General features: G+C 44.1%; 2 protein-coding genes across 7 annotated transcripts in view; one reads left to right on the forward strand and one right to left on the reverse strand.

The window, feature by feature from the left end:
• The window catches only part of GOLGA5 (golgin A5), a 135,994-nt gene that overhangs the window by 69,013 nt on the left and 44,632 nt on the right, over positions 1-22,349 (reverse strand). For 2 of the 4 annotated variants that reach the window (XM_033951236.1, XM_033951239.1), the window contains exon 1: positions 3,455-3,642. The exons of the other annotated variants lie outside the window; for them this stretch is intronic. The gene's annotated coding sequence lies outside the window, so the exon portion shown is untranslated. Of the gene's footprint in view, positions 1-3,454; positions 3,643-22,349 lie in introns of those variants that run through there. 4 annotated transcript variants of the gene reach the window in all.
• The window catches only part of LGMN (legumain), an 84,378-nt gene continuing 82,516 nt past the window's right edge, over positions 20,488-22,349 (forward strand). Inside the window, exon 1 of one of the 3 annotated variants that reach the window (XM_033951243.1) lies at positions 20,488-20,624. The gene's annotated coding sequence lies outside the window, so the exon portion shown is untranslated. The remainder of the gene's footprint in view (positions 20,625-22,349) is intronic. The other 2 variants (XM_033951242.1, XM_033951240.1) reach the window with 2 other exon arrangements.

Below are 22,349 nucleotides of genomic sequence, written 5' to 3' on the forward strand. Positions count from 1 at the left end.
GCTCGACGCGAGGCTCAGGCTGGTCTGGCACCTGCGGGGTCGAGGTCAAGGTTGAGGCCGGTTGTAGATGGGCCATTGCAGTGGACAGCTCCGACGAGATCATTGCTCGGAGCAGGTCCTGGAAGACGGGCACGGACAGCATCGAAGGCATGTCCCCTGCCTCGGTGCACTCCACCGGGGGCGACCTCGTATCAGAGTATTCCCGTGTGGTGGAGGCACGGCCCAAAGGCTTGGAGGGCTTCGCCAGGGCTGTAAGCATGGGACTTCCGCCATGCGTCGCCGGTGTCCCCGAGGTTGGTTTCTTCGCTGGTACAGAACCTGAAGAGGGGACTTACCCGGAGCCGAGGCTTTCTGTTGTCCCGAAGACTTCGGAGTCGTGTCTCGAGGCGATGCCGAGGTAGGGGGCCGACCTTGAGGCCGAGGTAGAGAGTTGGTCTGGGGCGAAAAGATACGCCATGCGGCCTTTCCTTCGACGGAGGGCCCGATTCTGGAAAGTAGCGCACTGGGGGCAGGAGTCGGTTGGATGAGCGGCCCCAGGCAAAGGATGCACCGGCGATGCGGGTCTGTGATGGAAAGAAGCCGCTCGCACCGGGTGCACTTTTTAAAGCCGTTCAAAGGCCGGGACATAGAATCGAAAGTGGCCGCGGCTCGAGTAGCCACGTGGCCACGGGGACCCGGAAGCCTCCGGGTCGGTCAAAACGAAGCAGGAATCAAGTTGAAGAAGAAGAATTTCGCGCACAGCGACTTAAACGAGGAAAAACAAGAAAAATCGCGGTGCTAGAAGGCAGTTGGGGCAGAGCCTGAAAAAACACGACTTCTAGGCTCAGCGGAAAATTTTGAACTGGAGACCACGAGGGGATGCGCCCCCTAGTGGAGCAGGAAGGCACGCATGCGTGGAGCAGCAGAGCAAACTTAAATCTTCAATCAAGTTTGCTTGAAAATGCTTCCGCATCGGGGCTCCGTAGATGACGTCACCCACATGTGAGAATATCATGCCTGTTTGTCCTGGGATAAAGTATGCTACCTTACAATGTCAACAATACACAATTAAAAACCTTAATAGCATAGGGTATAAGCAAAGATGAAACATATATAGAGTAATAAGAGTTAGAAAATAAGGTAATTAATTTAAAGAAAGCTGCAAGCAGAGCCAGAAAGGTGAAAGAATAGAAACTCAGCTAGGATAGAAGTGAATATATCGGCAATACTAACAACGTTTCCAAGAGACTCAGACTAATAATATGTCACCTGAAATAAAGACAATATAAATGATCAGCTGCTATTTTTTATAAGATTGTACACACAATTTGATAACAGTACGTAAGCATATACCGTATTTTTCGCTCTGTAAGACGCACCTGACCATAAGAAGCACCCTAGATTTAGAGGAGGAAAACAAGAAAAAAAACATTCTGAACCAAATTCTCCCTACCGGGCTCTGCACCCAACCCCACACTCCTTGCCGGGGTCTGCACCCTGTCCCCTCTTTGGTGGTCTAGCGCAGGGCAGGCAGGCCTAGTGGCAGGAAAGCCGGCCCACTGGCTTAGTGACAGGCAGGTCGGCCTAGAAACCTAGTGACAGGCAGGCCTAGTGAAAGGCAGGTAGGTCTAGCGGCCTAGTGACAGGCAGGCAGGCCTAGTGACAGGCAGTGTGGCCCCCCCCACCCTAGCAGTGTCCCCCACCCCGAGGCAAGCAGGCAGGCAGGCAGGGCCCCCCCCTTACCTTAACTCCTCCGGTGGTCCAGCGCTGTAGGGCAGGAGCGCCTTCTACCCTTCCCTCCTGCTTTCTCCCGAGTGGCAGCGGCAGAGTGGCCAGAAGGCAGGCGTGAGTTTTTTACTTCCTGCGTTGTCCTGCACCATGAATGGCGGACCAGCACTGTAGGGCAGGAGCTTTCAGCCTCCTGCCCTTCTCTCTTGCTTTCTCACGAGCAAGAACTGGGGCGAGAATTGGGGCAGCCATTCACAGAGCAGCACAGGACAAGGCAGGAAGTGAAAAACTTGCGCCTGCCTTCTGGTCGCTCCAACTCTGCCTCTGGGGAGAAAGCCAGAGGGAAGAGCAGGAGGCTAAAAGCTCCTGCCCTACAGCACTGGAGCACTGGACCACTGGAAGAATTAAAGTAGGGGAGGGGTAAGTTAGTATTTGCTCCATATGATGCACCCTTATTTCCATCCACTTTGGGGGGGAAAAAGTGTGTCTTATAGAGTGAAAAATACAGTATACAATAATTCTTTATAGCATGTACTCTATAATTCTTTAACTCTATACAGAGTTCTATGTACACTTCTTGTAACCTCACGCTTAGATTACTGCAATCTACTTCTAACTGGTATCCCGCACTGTCGCCTCTCCCCCTTGCAATCTGTGCAAAACTCTGCTGCACGACTCATCTTCTACCAACCCCGCTATGCTCATGTCACCCCTCTCAAGTCACTTCACTGGTTCCCTATCTGTCATCGTATACAATTCAAGATCTTATTGCTGGACAAGTGTGTCCATTTTGCTGCCCCTCAATATCTCTCCTCGCTTCCCTCTCCTTATACACATCCCAGAGAACTCCGTTCCTCAGATAAGCTGCTCTTAGCTTTTCCCTGCTCCTCCACTGCCAATTCCAGACTTTGTTCCCGAGTTTGTTCGTCAAGCCCCTTCCCTTGTTTAAAAGCAGACTGAAAACCCACCTTTTTGATATAGCTTTCAATCCTTAACCCTACTCCTCTGCCCACCCTCCCAGCCAGCTGATTAACCGTTCTCCTTAACTGTATCCATATCATCCTGTTTATCTTGGCTGTTTAGATTGTAAGCTCTTTCGAGCAGGGACCGCCTTCGTGACTCTGTACAGCGCTGCGTAATATTAGTAGTAGTGTGAAGCGTTTCAGTCTTTGGGAAGCAGAGTTGAGACTGTGATGTCATAATGCCAAATTCCACCAATAAGAGCCAACCTCATCAGTGATGTCACAATGGCTCGATTGTCCTGTATTCCCCTCTGCTCTCCAACCCAGCCAGCAGATTAACCCTTCCCCTTAACTGTATCCATGGCATCGATCTTGTCTGCTTGGATTGTAAGCTCTTTGGAGCAGGGACTGTTTCTTCTTCTTTGTGACTATGTGTGGCGCTAGAGAAAGAATAGTAGTAGTAATATGCTGCTTGTAACCCGCCTAGAACTCTAATTAATGAGGAATGCACATAGCATAACACACGATTCATGACATTTTAACCCATACTACGGCTAAAACCGATTTGGCTACCATACTTATAGAAAAGCAACGGTCTTTGCATTATCATCATCATCCAAAGCGTTTGCAACGGGGGCTGCCTCTGCGCATCTGTCCGAGGGGGACATACAGGAAGGCGGGACGGCCATTCAGGACCACAACGGCGGCGGCCGACCGGCCTCGTCACCGCCGCTTCCCTGACCTCTCGGACAGCGGTCACAAAGGGCTACGAGGCGGCTGTTTACCTGCAGACCACAGCCCCGCCGCTTCCCCCTCCCCGGAAGGCAGGCGACGCTTTCAGGGCTTCGAGCCGCCGCCGGCGCTACAGACATTCCGCCTCGCAGCCTCCATCTTTGCTGGAGACGTGGACGCGGAAGCGGACGTAGGACCCCGCGCGGGAGCGTCCCGGCCGGCGCCTGACAAACTGTCGCTGGCAATGCGGCTGCGTGAAGGGCTGAGGAGAGGAGGCGGGCAGCCCTGGAGGACTGACCATAGAGAGCTGCCAGGAAGGGAGGCTAGAGCAGGCACGTCGGAGAGGCAGATTTGCAAGATTTTGACGTCTGAGTTATAAAAACCAAAACCAAAATGTGTGCTATTTTTAACTCGTGTTTCGATTGTGCAATTAAGAGAATTACACTGGCTGTTAAAGATCTGTTTAAGAAAACCTGAGTGACAATGTGTGCTTCTCTTAGCACGCTTTTTTTTCAGGGGCGTTTCACACAAGCAAATACTGTACTGCAGCGTTTCCTCAACTGGGGCAGGGGTAGACAATTGCAGTCCTCGAGAGCAGGATAGCCACAATAAATATGCATGAGATAGATTTGCATCTCAAGGAGGCAGTGCATTGCAAATCCATCTCCTACTTATTCATTGTGGATATCCTGAAAACCTGACGTGCCTGTGGCTCTCGAGGACCAGAATTACTTACCCCTGCCCTGGGATATGCCCTTGCCAGTCAGGTTTTCAGGATATCCAAATGAATATGCATAAACTTGATTTGCATACACTGCCTCCACTGTATGCAAATTTCTTACATGCACATTCATTGTGGAGATCCTGAAAACCTGACTGGCAAGGGAGTAGTCTGACCAGGACCGAGTTGATAAACACTGCTGTAGTGCCCGTTGGGGAGATTCCATGTGTCTTTGTCCCTCCCCTGCATAAAACAAAACATGCCGAAACTAGCTAGTCCAAAAATAGGCCATCAGTCTTGACACCCAAAATATGTCATAGTGATAAATCATCTCTGCTGTGCTGCATTTTAGATGCACCAGCTCTTTATATAAGATGCAATCTTAGAACACAATACAACAACCCCATGACAATAGTCCAAAGAATCTAATATAATAAAACCCTAAGCCGTACATGCACACTCCCACTGCGTGCGCCAGTTTTCCGTGAGCTGTAAGGACCCGCAGGTAGGAGTGCGCATGCGCGCTTAGAGTTCTGTTTTTCGTCCTGTTTTTCGGTCTGGCCTGCTCCCTGCTTGCCTTGCCGTAATGAGCTAAAGGAACCCCTCCCCTCCCCCACCAGGAGTGTGCGGGCAACTGACCACAGCTGGATTGAGGAAAGGGCAAGGGATCCCTTAACTGGCACCGCTGGAAGGCGGCTTCAGTGAGGGTCTGGGCAGGGAGAGCGACAGAAAGAAAGAAATAAAGATAGACAGCGGGAGGGAGAAAGAAAGATAGAAAGAAATAAAGAAAGATAGACAGGGCAGGGAGAGAGACAGAAAGAAAGGAAGAAAGAGACAGGGGGGCAGGAGAAAGACAGACAGACATCTATTCTAGCACCCGTTAATGCAGTGGTTCCCAACCCTGTCCTGGAGGAATACTAGGCCAATTGGGTTTTCAGGCTAGCCCTAATGAATATGCATGAAGCAAATTTGCATGCCTATCACTTCCATCATATGCAAATCTCTCTCATGCATATTCATTAGGGCTAGCCTGAAAACCCGATTGGCCTGGTGTTCCTCCAGGACAGGGTTGGGAATCACTGCGTTAATGTAACGGGCTTAAACACTAGTGGTTTTAATATTATGGCTGCATATTATGCATAGTCTCATTCATTATCAACACATGATTACAAAGCCATAGTAGAGGTTTCTACCGCAAGCTGGCACGGTAAATGCTCTGATGCTCATAGGAATTCTGTGAGCATGGGAGCATATAACTCGCCGACCCGCAATAGGAATCTCTACCACAGCTTTGTAAAAGCCAGTGATAATTTGCTGCAAGGCCCAGAACTCAAATCACACAGCTATCAAAAAGGTTGCCTCAGATCTGTGATTGTCTTTCAGTAAACTATTCTTGCTAATATACTAATGTGTTCAGAAATTGTTAGGCAGTAGAAGGATAAGGGGAGCAAGGCAAAGTAAACATTTCTGCACATTATACACACTTTATGGCCCTCCTCTCACTATATTTAACATTAGCTAAAAAGATATTACAAAAAGGAAGGGATACATGGGTAGGCAGACTAGATAGGCCATATTTTCTAAACACGGCTACTATGGTGTTAGGCGCTGATAGCCTTCATGTGATAGGCACTTATCTTTTGTTGAATCACGCCTAGGAAGATAGGCGACTGCTTCACATGAACAGTTTAGGGAAATTATAAAGCCTGATAAAGTCAGTATGGACGACCTGTGGAAGGCCATAACCACTATGGACTCCAACCTTAGAAAAGCTGTTAATATGGTGCGTTCGGACTGTGCTGTTATTAGCTCCCAGGTCAATGCACAAGGAGTAACTCTGAAGGAACATTCTGTAACTATTAAACAACATGAAGAACAAATTTCTCAAATAAAATAATTAGAGACTGAGATCATAAAAGAAAGGGCTGTATTCCAGAAAAAATTTGAATATATGAAGAATAAACAGAGAAGGAATAATTTGAGACTATTAAATTTTCCTAAATCTCCGGTTATTTCTCCTTTGGAAATGGTGAGGAAATATCTGAAGGAGATTCTTCTAATTCCGGTAGAAGGAATGCCACCAATAATAAGAGTTCAGAGTATCTCTATGGGTACTCAGAAACAAATAGCTTCTACTCCAACTGGAGAACCTGAGATATAAGAGAGTAAATTGGACCTGACAAACTTTCTGGAAAGTTCCCTAGAGATAATAACAGAGAGAATTACCCTTATAGTGACATTCGCCTTGGAGTTTGATAGAGACTTAGTTTTTCGCTCTTACTTCAGGCACATGAAGGACTCTTTCTTTGGCTCAGTAGTAAGAATTTTTCCCGATATTTCCAAAGAAACACAGAAGAAAAGGAAGGATTTCCTATTATATCGGGACAGAGTGGTTGCTTTAGGGGCGTCATTTCTTTTAAAATTTCCTGTTAAATGCTGTGTCTCTTTGCAAGGGAAGAATTTCTTATTTTTTTAACCTAAGCATCTGTTAGAATTTATTGTAGCTAGAGAAGGAGGAGAGGTAACTATTGGTTTAAATGCTTTGTCCACAGTATAACGAACCGGCTGTTGGGGAGAGATATCATGCCTTCTAATCCGTCTAATTGAGATTTATATTTACTTATGTATTTCTTTTATTTCCTTGTTCTTGGATCTAATCTAATTTGTGGACTAAATAATTTTATTTTATTTCCTTATATATATATATATATATATATATATATATATATATCTATCTGTACCTGTATAGTCATTGTGACTTTAGGTTTCATTTACCTAATCTTTTTGCAAGTGTATTTTGCTTGTTTGTTATATTAAAGTTTCAATAAATAAAATGTTAAAAAAAAAAGGAAGATAGGCGACTATCTCCCAATTAAATGTTATTTCTTTTTTTATAATGAGCTTCTTAAAGCTCATTATTGAAGCCAATTTACTAATTAAACCCTCCCTTTTTACAAAACCATGGAAGAGGATTTTAGCGCTGGCCAGCGCGCTGAATGCTCCGACGGTCAGAGAGTTCCTACGAGTGTTGGAGCAGCACAGAGCATTCAGCGCACTGGCCAGCGCTATATACCTCTTGTGCGGTTTTGTAAAGGGGGGGTAAGTTAGGCACCTAACTTGAGGCATCTATTTACATACCTAACATTAGGTGGCTCTTATAGAATTTTCCCCTGAGAGCTTTCTATTTTTGCATCAATAAAACTGGTATTTGGACTTCTTTTGGCTTCTTTTTCTCTTTTTTTTTGGTGGGGAGACCATTTATCTGGCCCTACTCCTTCTGACTGGTTTACTTTTCTAGGGCTTGTTTTTTCCTTTTTTGGGACTTTACATCTCAAACAGTTGACCATCTCACCCACCTGACAACTCTGGAACCTATTCCAAATAGATTATTAAGAAGGGCCACTTACAGGTCCCAAATAAAACAGGTCCCAAATAAAACAAATTATTTCTTTATTTTAAAAAGCTTATGGGGCTCATAATCAAAACTTAAACACGTCTAAAAACCAACCCAAGTCAGCACTTGGAAGATCTAAAAGATAGGTCTTCCAAATGCCAATAATCAAACTGACTTTCTGGACGTGTCAAGGGACCTAGATTTAGTCATCCTGCAGGGATAAACAAATGTTTTACTAGACATCACCACCATCTAAATTGAATAAGACTACAACAGAGTTGCTTATCTTCCTGCCTAAACCTACCTCTCCGCTTCCCTTGTTTTCCGTCTCTGTGGATAAAACTGTCATCCTTCCTGTTTTGTCCGCTCATAATTTCAGGGTAATCTTTGACTCCTCTCTCTCCTTAACCGCCCAGATACAACATATTGTTAAAACCTGCCTCTTCTTCCTTACCAAAATCTGACCCTTCCTCTCTGAGCACACTACCAAAACACTTATCTACACCCTCATCACCTCGCGCATAGACTACTGCAACTCGCTACTCTCAGACCTTCTGCTTAGCCTTCTCGCTCCCCTCCAATCTGTCCAGAATTTGTCTGCACCACTCATATTCCAGGAGAGCCACTTTACTCATGTTACTCCTCTCCTAAAGTCACTTCATTGGCTTCCCATCCATTTCTGAATACAATTCAAACTCCTCTTACTGATCTACAAATGCACTCACTCATCTGCCCCTCACTATCTCTCTTCACTTATCTCCTCCTAAGATCCCCCCCATGAGCTCTGCTCAGCTGGTAAGCCCTTCCTATCTGTGCCCTTTTCTTCAACTGCCAACTCCAGACTTCGTACCTTCTGCCTTGCTGCACCATATGCTTGGAACAAGCTGCCCAAATCCTTAAGGCGGGCTCCGTGTCTGGCAGTGTTTGAGGCCCATTTAAATGCCACCTCTTTGAGAGTGCTTTTGACTCCTAATTCCTTTCACCTTTGGTTCTGCATCCCGTACCCTCTATGTCATGTCTGCTCTGTCCAAGTTAGATTGTAAGCTCTTCCAAGCAGGGGCCGTCTATAAATGTCAAAATGAATAGCGCTGCTTACGCCTTTCAGCGCTATATAAGTGATGAGTAGTAGTAGTAGTAGTAGTACGTCCTGGATGAAACGTAAATGTTGTGAGTTAGACGATGTAAAAACAGGTATAAATGCCAAAAATTTATCCACACTAACCAGATAACCACTGCAGAGACAAAGTAAAGATCCCACACCCCAACAAAGATCAGAATAAGTACATATCTTTCTCCAGAACATCAGCACCTGCTAAAGGAAAGCCTAGTAGAGCTGTATACAGGTGTCTTAAATAGCCTGGGGGTGGGCTAGTGAACCATAGAGAGGAGGTCCCAGGCCAATAAGCCCCTCTAACCACTATATTTATGATGGAACATGTGAGCCTCCCAAACCCCGCTCTGCTGCCTTATAGGTGCCACCTGCAACCATAAGGGCTAATGGAATTGTAGACACGTGGGTTTGGGGGGGGGGTTGGGGGCTCACCATAAGGGAGTTCTGGTGAGATGTTTATCTGGCACCCTTTTTGTGAAGTTCACAGTAATACCCTGTTGCCATGTCTGGGTGGTCAGTCCATTACAAGAATGGCCCCTCCCACATCCAAATGGTCTTGTTCTGGGTGTTTGGTTGAAAATGTGGTATAAAGATATACGACCTGGCGGTCTGGACAAACAATAACCTGATCATCCAGATAGGTGATTTTAAAATATATATGTTCTAGGTGTATTTTTCAAAAATGGGCATTTTCCCACTGCTGACTTTAGGCGTCTAGCGCCATATGGCCAAATTGGACTTTGACGTATGTTTTGATTATGCCCCTCTATGAACATAAGCATTGCCCCTGCCAGGTCAGACCAGGGGTCCATCGTGCCCGGCAGTCCGCTCCCATGGCGATCCCCCAGGCCCATGGCCTGTAAGTGCTTCTAACCTAAAACGTTCATACCCTATTCGCCTAATGTCCTGTAAGTAACCCTCTATCTGTACCCTGCAATTCCATTTGCTTCCAGGAAGTCATCCAGTCCCTTTTGAAACCCCAGTATTGTACCCTGTCCTATTACCTCTCCTGGAAGCGCGTTCCAGGTATCCACCACCCGCTGAGTGAAGGAGAACTTCCTTGCATTCGTTTTGAATCTGTCTCCTCTCAGTTTTTCTGAATGACCTCTTGTTTTTGTTGCCCCCGCTAGTCTAAAGAATCTGTCCCTCTCCACCTTCTCTATGCCTATCATGATTTTATAAGTCTCTATCATGTCCCCTCTCAGTCTCCGCTTTTCCAGGGTAAAGAGCCCCAGCTTGTCCAACCTTTCAGCATATGAAAGGTTCTCCATGCCCTTTATCATCCTAGTTGTTCTCCTCTGGACCCTCTCGAGTATCGCCATGTATATGTTTATTCCACTTGTTAGGAATCCTTTATGACAATGGTTCGCTTTCGGGATATAGGCAGTCCCCCGGTTAAGAAAGAGTTACATTTTTAAAGCTGCTCTTAAGACAGATTTGTATGTAACTCAGAACTTGTAGATTTTATGTTGAAATTATTTTTATTGAGCCAAAAACCAAGCTAATACAGCAGACATGACACTGAAATCAGACAGGACTCAAGTTTTTCAAGTTACAAAGTACAAAAAGTAAGAACTTGTAGATTTTAAGATTCTTGCTGCTTACCTCTGCTCCCAGCTGACAAAAGGGCCAACTGTCCCAGTGTTCCCTCTAAGATACAACATGTACAAGAATCAACTCTAAATCTGCTACAGGAGAAGTGTAGCAGTCTATACCCCAGGAAAACCTGCTCAATGAAATCAAATGAAGCCACAACTGCGTTCTTAAATATGAGTTATACTGAAGTCTGGTGTCTGTAACTTGGGGACTGCCTGTATTCACAATGAATATACATTAGAGAGATGTGCAGGCAGTGGAAGCAACACATGCAAGTCTATTTCCAGTTAACCCTTAGTAAATACCCCTCCTCCAGGTGTAAAAAGGCCTTTGGGCTCACTTGTCAGCCCTGTTGGCAACTGTTCTGCTTATCATCAGAGTACTCCTACAGTTCTTCACATGGCAAACCCACAAATCTGATTTCCTTCTGCTATATCTAAGTACAGTTTCCTTTTGATCATTATTATTATTTTTTTTTTTTTTTTTACTTCAATGAGCTGTAATCTGATCACATGTAACCACTGTTTTTTATATTCTTTGGTCAGTGTCTATTAGGAAATATTGAAAATGTGATTAATGTCATGAAGCATGGATAAAGGCTGGTATCTTGATACTGCCACGCGACACAATAACATTATGCTAGCAATTGGCTGTGTATAGTTTAGGGGGGTGGGATTGTGTAATTTGCCTTTATTTCTTACCTATCCACCTCGTCTCTCTCTCTCCCCTCTTACCTCTTTTTGCAGTCGCCCCGAGCCTGTATAGGTATAAGCGACGCACAAATAGATTAGATTAGATTTATTTCAAGGCCACTGTTGTACTGTTGTCATTTTGCAGAAACCAGTATCCATTTACTCTTCACACCCTACTTTTCACTTGATCTCGGGAGCTGCAAAGTCTACATTCTAGTGTGACAGATATGCTCTTAGGCCCAGTGTCTGGCTGAGAGCTGGTTCACTTGTGACACCAATAAATATCAAAATCATAAGAGGAACTGGAAGTAGCAGGCAGGTACCCAGGCAGAAAACAAATCAGTTTAGTTTAAAACAAGGGTTCTCAAACCTTTCTACAATATTTATTCCGTTTTCTATACCATTCTTCCAGGGGAGCTCAGAATGGTTTACATTAATTTATTCAGGCACTCAAGCATTTTCCTGTCTGTTCCGGTGGGCTCACAATCTACAGTATATAATGTACCTGGGCCACTGGTGGGATTAAGTGACTTTCCCAAAGTCACAAGGGTGTAGCTTTTAATCACTGCACCATACTCTCCCTCCCCCTGCCCTTCTTTTGGACCGCTAAGGAGACTATTTGGTGGAAGCTCAGGTCAGATATAGAAGGAAGTCTGCTGGGGGTCCAGTCTCATTTGGTTAGTCTATGAAATTAATGTCTCCTAGGATAGCAGATCATCTACCTATAAGACGGTCATCGGGGAGCTCTGTATATCAAGGCGATGGTAAGATCTCTGTTGTGACCCAATGTGGCCAGTAGCCATGTTGATAACCTTCTCCCTTAAATAGAAATTTAAACCACTGCTCTATGTAATAAAAGTGAGCCAAGTACAGGACAATCGAGCCATTGTGACATCACTGATGAGGTTGGCTCTTAGACATTGGTGGAATGAGACATTATGATGTCACAATACCAGCTCTGGTTATCAGAGGCTGAAACATTTCACACTAAGAGGAGAAGTTGTCAATGTGGGCTAAGGTTAAGATGGGTTATTTTACCACTAACATATGTTTTTTTTTTAATACAGGTCCCATTTTATGCAATAAGACCTAGTTAATAACTGGGATTATATGCAGTTGGTTCAGACTGCTTGACTGACGCACCTGATTTGGTATTTCCAGCAGGAGTTTGAGGAAAACTTTACAAGTTCCATCATAGTAACATAGTAGATGACGGCAGATAAAGACCCGAATGGTCCATCCAGTCTGCACAATCTGATTCAATTTAAATTTAAAACAATTTTTTTTTTCTTCTTAGCTATTTCTGGGCAAGAATCCAAAGCTTTTTTGTATAAGCTGATTTTGTATTTCCATATATGAGCTATAAACGGATTGTAGATAAGTGGACTGAGGAATTGGGAGTGGAAATCCTCCTCTCTGCCCCCCGCTCCTTCCCACCACGTGCGTACCTTCACTTCCTCCCCTGTACCTCTAGCTCTTCGCCAGCGTGAGCAGCAGCGCCAACCTGCTGCTTGCGTCGGCCTCGGCTCTCCCTCCGACGTCACTTCCGGGTCCCGCACCAGGGAAGTTTAGCATTGAGGTTTCGTTTCATTTGGAGTTGGCGTTTACAAAATTTGAGCGTTTTCAGATCTCTACCACAGGGTGATTTAATTGCAGGATGCACCTTAGGATATATATTGAATTTTGATTCCTGCTGCCTTGGGTTATTGTACTGAGAAATCTAAGGTCTCATAATAGCTTACAAGGCAAAATAATTCTCACTACAGTTTATTGGTACAAAACCGCAAAGGATTACAATATACAATACACTGAAGTGAAATTCTCCTGCACAGATACATTGTTGTTGTATGTGTGTTTGGTAAGGTGTAGTAACTTGTATTTAATCTGCTCAGCTTGGCAACATCTGTGGTCTGAAATTAATGCAGTCATGAGAATAATCTGAGACACGCACACAAGGCCACCGTGCCAGCCCTTGCCCTGTTTCTCAGTCTCTCTCCGTATACTCCTCCTTAGGAACTCTGCGATGAGTCTCTCTTATCTATACCCGTCTCCCCTACTGCCAACTCCAACCTCCATCCTATCTCACTGCACCATATGCCTGGAACGTATAGCCTGAGTCAGTCAAGCTCCGTCTCTGGCAGTGTTAAAATTTAGGCTAAAAGCCCACTTTTTCGAGGCTGCTTTTAACCCCTAACTCTTACCAATGTCTGTTTTATCATTGCCCTGTGTGAGAAATTTCCTAACCACTATTTGTCCCATTTGTCTGTTTTGATTAGATTGTAAGCTCTATTGAGCAGGGATTGTCTATGACATGTTAATATGTGCATATGTCTAGCAGTGCTATAGAAATGGTGAGTAGACCTATGGCGGACTCCGTCTCTGGCAGTGTTCAAGGCCAATTAAAAAACCCATCTTTTTGAGAGTGCTTTCAGTGCCTAATTCCTCTCACCTTGGGTTCTGCATCCCCAACCCTATAAGCCATGTCTGTCTGTCCAAGTTAGATTGTAAGCTCTTCAGAGCAGGGACTGTCTATGTCAGTCCACCTCTTTGAGAGTGCTTTTGACTCCTAGCTCCTCTCACCTTGGGTTCTGCATCCCCAACCCTATAAGCCGTGTCTGTCCAAGTTAGATTGTAAGCTCTTCCGAGCAGGGACCATATATAAATGTCATAATGTACAGCGCTGTGTATGCCTTTCAGCGCTATATAAGTGATAAGTCCTTGTAGTAGTAGTGGCTTCATTAACAGTTGATGCCACCTTGACACACTTATTGAGTATAAGGTTGTTCTAGTATTTTTGTCCAAAAATGGCAACCTGAATGCAAGAAATCTTTTTTGACCTAATTGCATACAGTATTTCAATCAGTATTTCAATCAAGCAATTTATTTAAGCAATTAAGAGACATATAAATTCTATTGAAAACATATATTTCTACACCTTTGAGCTGGTCTCGCTTTTACTATTGATTAAGCAATGATTGGAAGATAAACTCTTTTTCCAAGAGGGGGTTACCTCTCCCTCTTTAGACTTTTATATCTCTGAGCTCAGTTTTTGTATAGCGAGCCCTCCTCTTAGGTTGTTTTTGATTACAGAGTCAGTCTCCTCTTTTTTGAAGTTTAGTTTTTTCTGACTCATAGTTACTTTGTCCCTGCTGAAGTGGAAACTAGTATTTTTGTCAGCATTTCCTGGTACAAGTGCTATGGTTTTATGTTTTTGGTCTGGTTCTAATATCAGATAAGTTGGAATGACACACTGTATCCTGTAAACAACTTACACTTACCAGTTTAATTATGTTTCTACCATTTTCAGTAGTTTTCTCAAGATTCTGTCTGCTAAAAAAAAAAAAAAACCAGCTGGTGATGTCTTACAGTTTCTTGAGGGATGAACTTTCCAGGAGTTCACTTTATCTACTTGGCTACGCTCTGTCAAAGTTGTTTTGACCATCAGCTATTCTACTCTAGCAAGGGACAAGACTCCTGAAACTAAGTGTACCATACACGAATGCAAAAAATTGAATGCTGACACTTGTATCAACACATTAGCTGGCACCAGTGGCACGCGGTCAGGGATTTCAGTGAATCTACTATCTATTCCAATAGAGACCCAAGTGTGTTCATCAAACAATCGTACAACAAAATGCACACTCTGGAACGCGTTGCCAGAGGTTGTGTTAAGAGCGGATAGCGTAGCTGGTTTTAAGAAAGGTTTGGACAAGTTCCTGGAGGAAAAGTCCATAGCCTGTTATTGAGGAAGAAATGGGGGAAGCCACAGCTTGCCCTGGATCGGTAGCATGGAATGTTGCTACTCTTTTGGGATTCTAGAATCTTGCGACTCTTTGGGGATTCTGCATGGAATGTTGCTACTCTTTGGGGTTCCAGAATTTTGCTTACTCTGAGATAATGGAATGTTACTACTCCTTGGGTTTTTTTGCCAGGTACTAGTGATCTGGATTGGCCACCATGAGAATGGGCTACTGGGCTTGATGGACCATAGGTCTGACCCAGTGGGGCTATTCTTATGTTCTTATGAACTTTGAGCTTAGCTCCAAAAGTCAGCACAACCCCCAAAAATCTTACAACTATTCCTTACAACACTCCCAAATCAAAAATCAAACAAACAGCTCTACAGCCCTGCTTTTTTTGTTGTTGTTACTTTTTGCTTGATGCAGTTTGATTTCCTCAACCAAAGCTGAATCAAGCAAAAAAACAAGCTGGGTATTCACCCAACCCCCTGAAGGCCCTGACCACACACACTGGTATAGCAAGATATCTGTAGTTTTCACTAAGTGCTTCTAGAATCTCAGAAGAACGGAGGAGGAAAGCTTATTGGCCTGAAAGTTAATTGGGGCAGGCACAAGGCTAAAGATCCATCCAGGGTGGCTAATACCCTTGTTCCAGCCCTGATTTTTAATTATTTGACATACTATGTCAGGTCAAAATGAAGGTATAGGGAAACTAGGCCTGTGCTTATGGGCCAAAGACAAGGCCTGCTAAATCTCCAGCATAAGAATGCTAGACTCCTGGCAGATGTAGGAAATTTGGGATCAGAGTACTGATGACAGCCAGTGGTTTAGTTAGAAGTCAGTGGAAGAACCTTTTTTTTATTGGCAATATGGTTGTCTGTCAATAGTCTGCAGACCATCTGCATCCCTCCCTCTGAGCAGCCTCCCTTCCCTTTTATGATTCCAGACACTGCCATGGTCCCTGAATCCATATAATGTCCCTCTTATACATTCTTAAGCTTTTTGCTCGTATGCTTGCTAATCGTCTTGCTCCACATCTCTCTGAGCTTATTCCTGAGGATCAAGTTGGGTTTGTTCAGGGGCGTCAATCTGTCCGTAATGTTCGTAAGGTTCTCTTTGCACTTGCCCATTGTCACTCATATCGGATTCCGGCTCTGTTTGTTAGTCTTGACGCTTCTAAGGCGTTTGATAACGTACATTGGTCTTTCTTGTTTCGTACCCTTGAATATATTAGGTTGGGGTTTTTTTTTATCTTGATGCTATTCGTTCTCTTTATTCTAACCCGCGGGCTTCGCTTCTTGTCAATGGGACTCGTACGGATTCTTTTCCTGTTCTTCGTGGCACCCGGCAGGGTTGCCCTCTCTCCCCACTCCTGTTTCTTCTTTCTTTAGAACCTTTGTTGTGTACTCTTCGTGGTTTTGCGAATGTACGGGGTCTTAATATAGATGGGATTGAGTTGAAAACGTTGGCATTTGCGGAAGATATGTTTTTGGTTCTTACTAGGCCTGAAGAATCTTTATCGATAGCATTAGATCTCATTTCGGAATTTGTTTTTTATTCTGGTCTGTCTCTTAATTTGGATAAGTCCTTAGCCATGCCATTTCCCCCTGAGTTGCGTTCCAAGTGGAGGGGTGAATTTCCTCTTCGTTGGGCGGACTCTACCTTGAAATATTTGGGGTTTTTTTTATCCCACAGGACTTATCTCATTTGTATCGCTTGAATGTGGAACCGCTGTTTCAGGCCCTTCAGAACAAATTACATCTCTGGGGAAGTCTTCCCTTTTAGGTCGGGTACATCTTTACAACATGCTTATTGTTCCCTGTTGGTTATATATTTTTCAGGTCCTTCCTCTTTATTTGTCTTTTAGGGACGAGAGAAGACTGATACGTTTGGTTCAGAGGTTTCTTTGGTCCGGGAAGCGGCCTCGTTTGTCTTATATGAGGGCCGCAACTCCGTGTTCACGGGGTGGATTAGGTTTATTGAATCATCGTTATCTGACTGTGGGTTGTGGCATGCGACATATTAATGATTTTTTTGGGGTACCTCAGTGTTCACTAACACTTCTTTAGAACTTTTTTGTTTTCGCTCTACTCACTTTAGTGCTTATTTACATTCTCTTCCTTCTCTTGCGCCTGAGCCTCTCACTGCAAAAGTGCTCCACCGTCCCTTGCGGAAGGTTTGGCACTGGGTCTGTAAATTTCATTCTATTTCTGCTTCTGTGACTCCCTTTTTGCCTATTCGTTTTAATAGCTCCTTCTTGCCGGGGATAGATGGTCCGAGTTTTGCTCGGTGGGAGACGAGGGGGATTCAATATATTTTTCAATTGGTTGATGATGATGGTAAAATCAAATCTTTTGCGCAGTTGCAAGAGGAGTTTGGTCTCTCCTCCACTGATTATTTTGTTTATATGCAAATTCATCACTATGTTTTTTCTTTGCCCTCTAGTTCTTTGACTGCCTCCTGTCAAGAACTGCTTTCTACAGCTTTTACCATTGGTTCTCAACTTCCAGTTCCCCTTAAATTTCATCATCGCCATTTGAGGGATGAGTCCCCCTTGTTTGACCATTCCCATTTACGGGAGGCTTGGGTTCGTGATCTTGCTGTAAATTTGCCGGAAGATGTACTCTCACAGGCTGTCCGTCGATTGTCAGCCTTTCGGAAATATACTACTTTTTGGGAACAACACTATAAGTTAGTTTTCTGCTTGTATATTTCTCCGAAGAGGGCATATTTATCTCGCCTTCGTGAAAATGCAGCCTGTTTGAGATGCCAGGCTCCTGAAGCGAGTTTGGGACACATGTTTTGGACTTGCCCTGCTATTCAAGTTTTTTGGAATGCTGTTTTTGTCTTTGTGGAGCGCATTTGGAAAATATCCATTCGTCGTTCTCCTTTGCTATTATTTGGGACTGTTCCTCATTTTTTTCCTCAACTGAGGGGCGCTACTGCTTTTCTGAAATGGACTGTCTTGGTGGCCCTGAAATGTATTTTGATTCATTGGCTTGAAGATACAGCTCCTGATTATTCTTTTTGGCGATGTCGGATGATTACCCTTTTGATGTGGGAAAGGAGAGATGTATTGGACTTTTCTTCTCTCCCAGGCCGGATTTTTCAACGGACTTGGGAACCCTTCTGGACAACAATGACTCCGCTGGCCCGAAGCCGCTTGCTAAACTGTTGAATTTCTTTATTTTGTTTTCCTTTGTTTCATGTGGTTACCTGGTTAAATTTTTCTGGGTTGAAGTGTACTTGGAAGGAGGACCCTGGGAGGGAGGGGGGTTATTTATTTTGGGGAGTGGGTTGTGTTGGGTTATTCATAGGTATAGATTTTGTTATTTAAAATGCTGAGCTTGCTTGTTTTGCTTGTTACTTACTATTGAGCTCAATAAATATATTTGAATAATACATTCTTCCCTTCCCCAGAGCATCTCTCCAAAGCAGATACAGGGACTAATCTAGGGTTGTTGGTGGGTGGCAGACCTACAGGAATTTGGATTTAATCATTCCCTTCTTCTAATCTGCACCCATGGCACAGGCAGTTGTTAGGTCCATAACCTAGAAGATTTGCAATCTGAGGCATAACTTGTCCAAGGTCACAAAGCACATCAGTGGGGAACCTGCTTTCTCTGATCCTCCAGTCCAAGCCACTTGAGGTAAAACTGGGGGACAGCAGTGGGGGGGAGGTCCTTAAAGGAGAAGGGAAAAAGTGTTGATATTTAATATTTTATTGTTTGTACGCTGCTTTGCATGACCCTAGCATATGTTTTAAATAAACGTGACTCTGTAGGTGAAACAAAACCATAAAGGAGATGGGATTTGTCATACTGCCTTTTTCTGCTTACAATCAAAGCAACTGACATATTATATACAGGTACTTTTTTTTTTTTTAAATCTGGGGTAATGGAGAGTTAAGTGACCTGCTGAGAGTCACAGGGAGCTACAGAGGGAATCCAACCCAGTTCCATTGGTTCTCAAGCCAATGCACTAATGATTAGGTAATCTACAAATGTGCTTTCCATAACTGGGGTGAAGCTCTGGAATTCTCTCCCAGGAATCCTGAGGATTTGTATGGATCACCTGCAAATTAAAAAAAAAAAGCTGAAAACACATTTATTGATGCTTTTTTTTTTTTAATGAAAATAACATTGAAAAATGACTTGGCGTTGGTACATGTTGAGGAGAACTTTGATGGTTTTGTACTCTTGCATTTGTTTTTAGAATGTTATGTTTATGCATGGCATGAAGGGATTTTTAGTTTGATTTTATGTTGATTATATTTTTAGATTATAAATGCTATAAGAAATAATATGTGCACTATATTGTTTGATGAAATATTATGTATGTTTTGTATGGAAACCGCTTAGGTTTAAAACGGTCCAGAAATGTTAAAAATAAATAACTACTGTTAATTTGGCCCTGGTTACTATGCCAAGTATTAATTTGTACCAGTCATTGTGATGTCATGATGGAGGAGGAGCAGGGCTAAATTCCACAAACCAATGTTAATGCAAGACAGCGTTAACGCATTCACCTGCACCAACCAGCCATTGTGATGTCATAATGGAGGAAGCGCAGGGCTAAATTCCACAAACCAATGTTAATGCAAGACAGCGTTAACGCATTCACCTGCACCAACCAGCCATTGTGATGTCGTAATGGAGGAAGCGCAGGGCTAAATTCCACAAACCAATGTTAATATAATGCAAGACAGTGTTAACGCATTCACCTGCACCAACCAGCCATTGTGATGTCATAATGGAGGAAGCGCAGGGCTAAATTCCACAAACCAATGTTAATCCAAGACAGCGTTAACGCATTCACTTGCACCAACCAGCCATTGTGATGTCATAATGGAGGAAGCGCAGGGCTAAATTCCACAAACCAATGTTAATGCAAGACAGCGTTAACGCATTCACCTGCACCAACCAGCCATTGTGATGTCATAATGGAGGAAGCGCAGGGCTAAATTCCACAAAACAATGTTAATCCAAGACAGCGTTAACGCATTCACTTGCACCAACCAGCCATTGTGATGTCATAATGGAGGAAGCGCAGGGCTAAATTCCACAAAACAATGTTAATCCAAGACAGCATTAACGCATTCACCTGCACCAACCAGCCATTGTGATGTCATAATGGAGGAAGCGCAGGGCTAAATTCCACAAAACAATGTTAATCCAAGACAGCATTAACGCATTCACCTGCACCAACCAGCCATTGTGATGTCATAATGGAGGAAGCGCAGGGCTAAATTCCACAAACCAATGTTAATACAAGACAGCGTTAACGTTCGAAGGACCATATAATGGTCCAAGGTAATGGCGGAATAGAAATCCCTAATGTAATATAGTAAAGAGGTTCTCTATCCGTTGCCTTCTATATCCCCCCACTTCTTTTTTTTACATAGATCTTTATTAATTAAGTGCCATAAATTATAGATACATTCGTTAAAAAATAAGCACTTAAATTCCATCAATAACAAAGAAGATAATAAATATCCCTCCCCTCCAACAATTTGATCAAGAAATGAACCAAAAAATATATCCCCCCTTCCCCCCCCCCCCCCGTCCTGGACATGTATAAAAACAAAGAAAAAAATTGAAAAGCAAGAAACTATGTTGAATTCACAAAGGATGTCAATGAAATGTTTTGCTCTGCCCCACTATGTCCGCATTCATCTTTTCGCAGTTGTACCCTGAAAAGAATCTCCTCGTGGAAGCGGTACCGGGTAACGAGAACACGCTCGAGCGGACCCCGAGACCACGCGCTCACGCGGTGACTCAGCCCGCGCTGCAACTACGTCTACCCGGAAGATCCCTCGCCCCGGCCCCAGCCGAAAAGAAGGAGGGGGAGGGGGAGGGGGAAAGCTAGCGGCCTGGGAACCGCCTCCTCTCGCGCCACCTGACGGCTGCAATCCGCGTCTCGGGTTTGGTCAGACGGGCCGGGCAGAGATTCTCCGACCGCAGCGGCAGGTAAGGGGGTGGGACGGGGGCTGAGGAAAAACCCGGAGCCGAGCTGCTCTTCCCTTCGGAACCGGGCTTTGGTGGCCATGAGGGAGAGAGGGGGGGGGGAAGGGCTGGTCTGTCCTTGGAAAAAAAAAACAAGGTTTCCCTCCCCCACCCCCATGCTGGAGAAAGGGGGTGACCTTTGAATTGGCGCCTTTCTTTACAGTCAAGTTGGTTTGAATGCCGAAATCAAAACAGCTCTATGAGGTCCTGATTACAAAGACCAGCTCCTTAGCGTCGTTTGACACCTCTTTTCGTCTTCGTTTCGTTTATTTGCATGAGACCTGTATGTCAAGTTTCTTAAAAACAAAAGGAATTGACCCCAAAATATCCACAAAGACGAAAATCCAGAGAAAACAACAACAAAAAAAACCCCACAAACTCTGGGGTGTGATGATGTTCCTAAATGGACTTTACTTGAAAGTGTTGAAGTTCCAAAGGTCCACTGAAATCATCCACATAAAAGCCTTAAAGGACCTAGTCCGCTAGGGATACAGGTCCCAACACGGTCCGCGTTTCGACAAAAAGTCTTCTTCAGGGGTCCCTGGGGGTCCTATAAAGGTGAATACGTGGGAAACAAATGCAAGCAGTGTCTCACTTCCGGCTCACCACACAATTGTTTCCCACATACTCACCTTTATAGGACCCCCAGGGACCCCTGAAGAAGACTTTTTGTCGAAACGCGCACCGTGTTGGGTCCTGTATCCCTAGCGGACTAGGTCCTTTAAGGCTTTTATGTGGATGAAATTATTTTATCTGGATGATTTCAGTGTACCTTTGGAACTTCAACACTTTCAAATAAAGTCCTTTTAGGAACATCGTCACTCCACAGAGGTTTTTTTGGTTTTCTCTTAAGTTTCTTAAAAAAAAAAAAAAGTTTTATCCCGCTCAATCAAATTTCTGAGCAGTGTACAATAAAAATTACAGTTTGTGTCGTATAAAATGGGGAGGACAATTAAAATAGACTGTAATAAAGTAGACGGGATGAGCAGAAACAAATGGGGAAGGGGGGGAAGAACTACAATATTTTTCAAGAGAAAGAGAACAATTAAGGGAAAAAAGAATGCTTTCTGCAGTGGACATGTTAGTTTGGGGTTTTTTTGCCCTTACAAGAGCATTTAGGTGTCATATGTCTTTTATTATGTCTAATGTTCTTCCTTATCTGTTGTATGAGGAAATGTCTAAGGTAAACCCAGTGAGCTGGGATGAGTTACTGTGACAGGGGAGGGTGTTAAGGACGCCTTTTGTAACTGAAGAATTAGCTGCCTTTATAGTAGAAAACATCTGTTCCCCTCCCCTAAATGAAGACCAAACATGGTTCAGGACAACTATCCAAAGCAGGGATTAACATAAGAATAGCCATACTGGGTCAGAACAATGGTCTGCCAAGCTCAGTATAATCGTTTTGGGTATCCTGAAAGCAGAACTGACTTGGTGTGTCCCAAGTACTAGGCTGAGACGCATTGATCAGAGACACCTTATGAGTTGACACCAACTCAACAGCCAGTGGGGTTGGGGTGGGGTGGACTGCCCCAGGTGCCATCTTGGTGGGGTGCCGGCACCTCTCTGCCCCCCTCATGCCATGCCCAACACCCCCCCTAGTACCTCTTTAAATCTTTGCCAGTGTGAGTAACTGGCTCCCCTCTGAAATCACTTCTGGGTTGCGGGGGCCGGGAAGTGACGTCAGAGGGA

Source organism: Geotrypetes seraphini, chromosome 7 (assembly GCF_902459505.1).
Source record: "Geotrypetes seraphini chromosome 7, aGeoSer1.1, whole genome shotgun sequence".
Classification (NCBI taxonomy): Eukaryota; Metazoa; Chordata; class Amphibia; order Gymnophiona; family Dermophiidae; genus Geotrypetes; species Geotrypetes seraphini.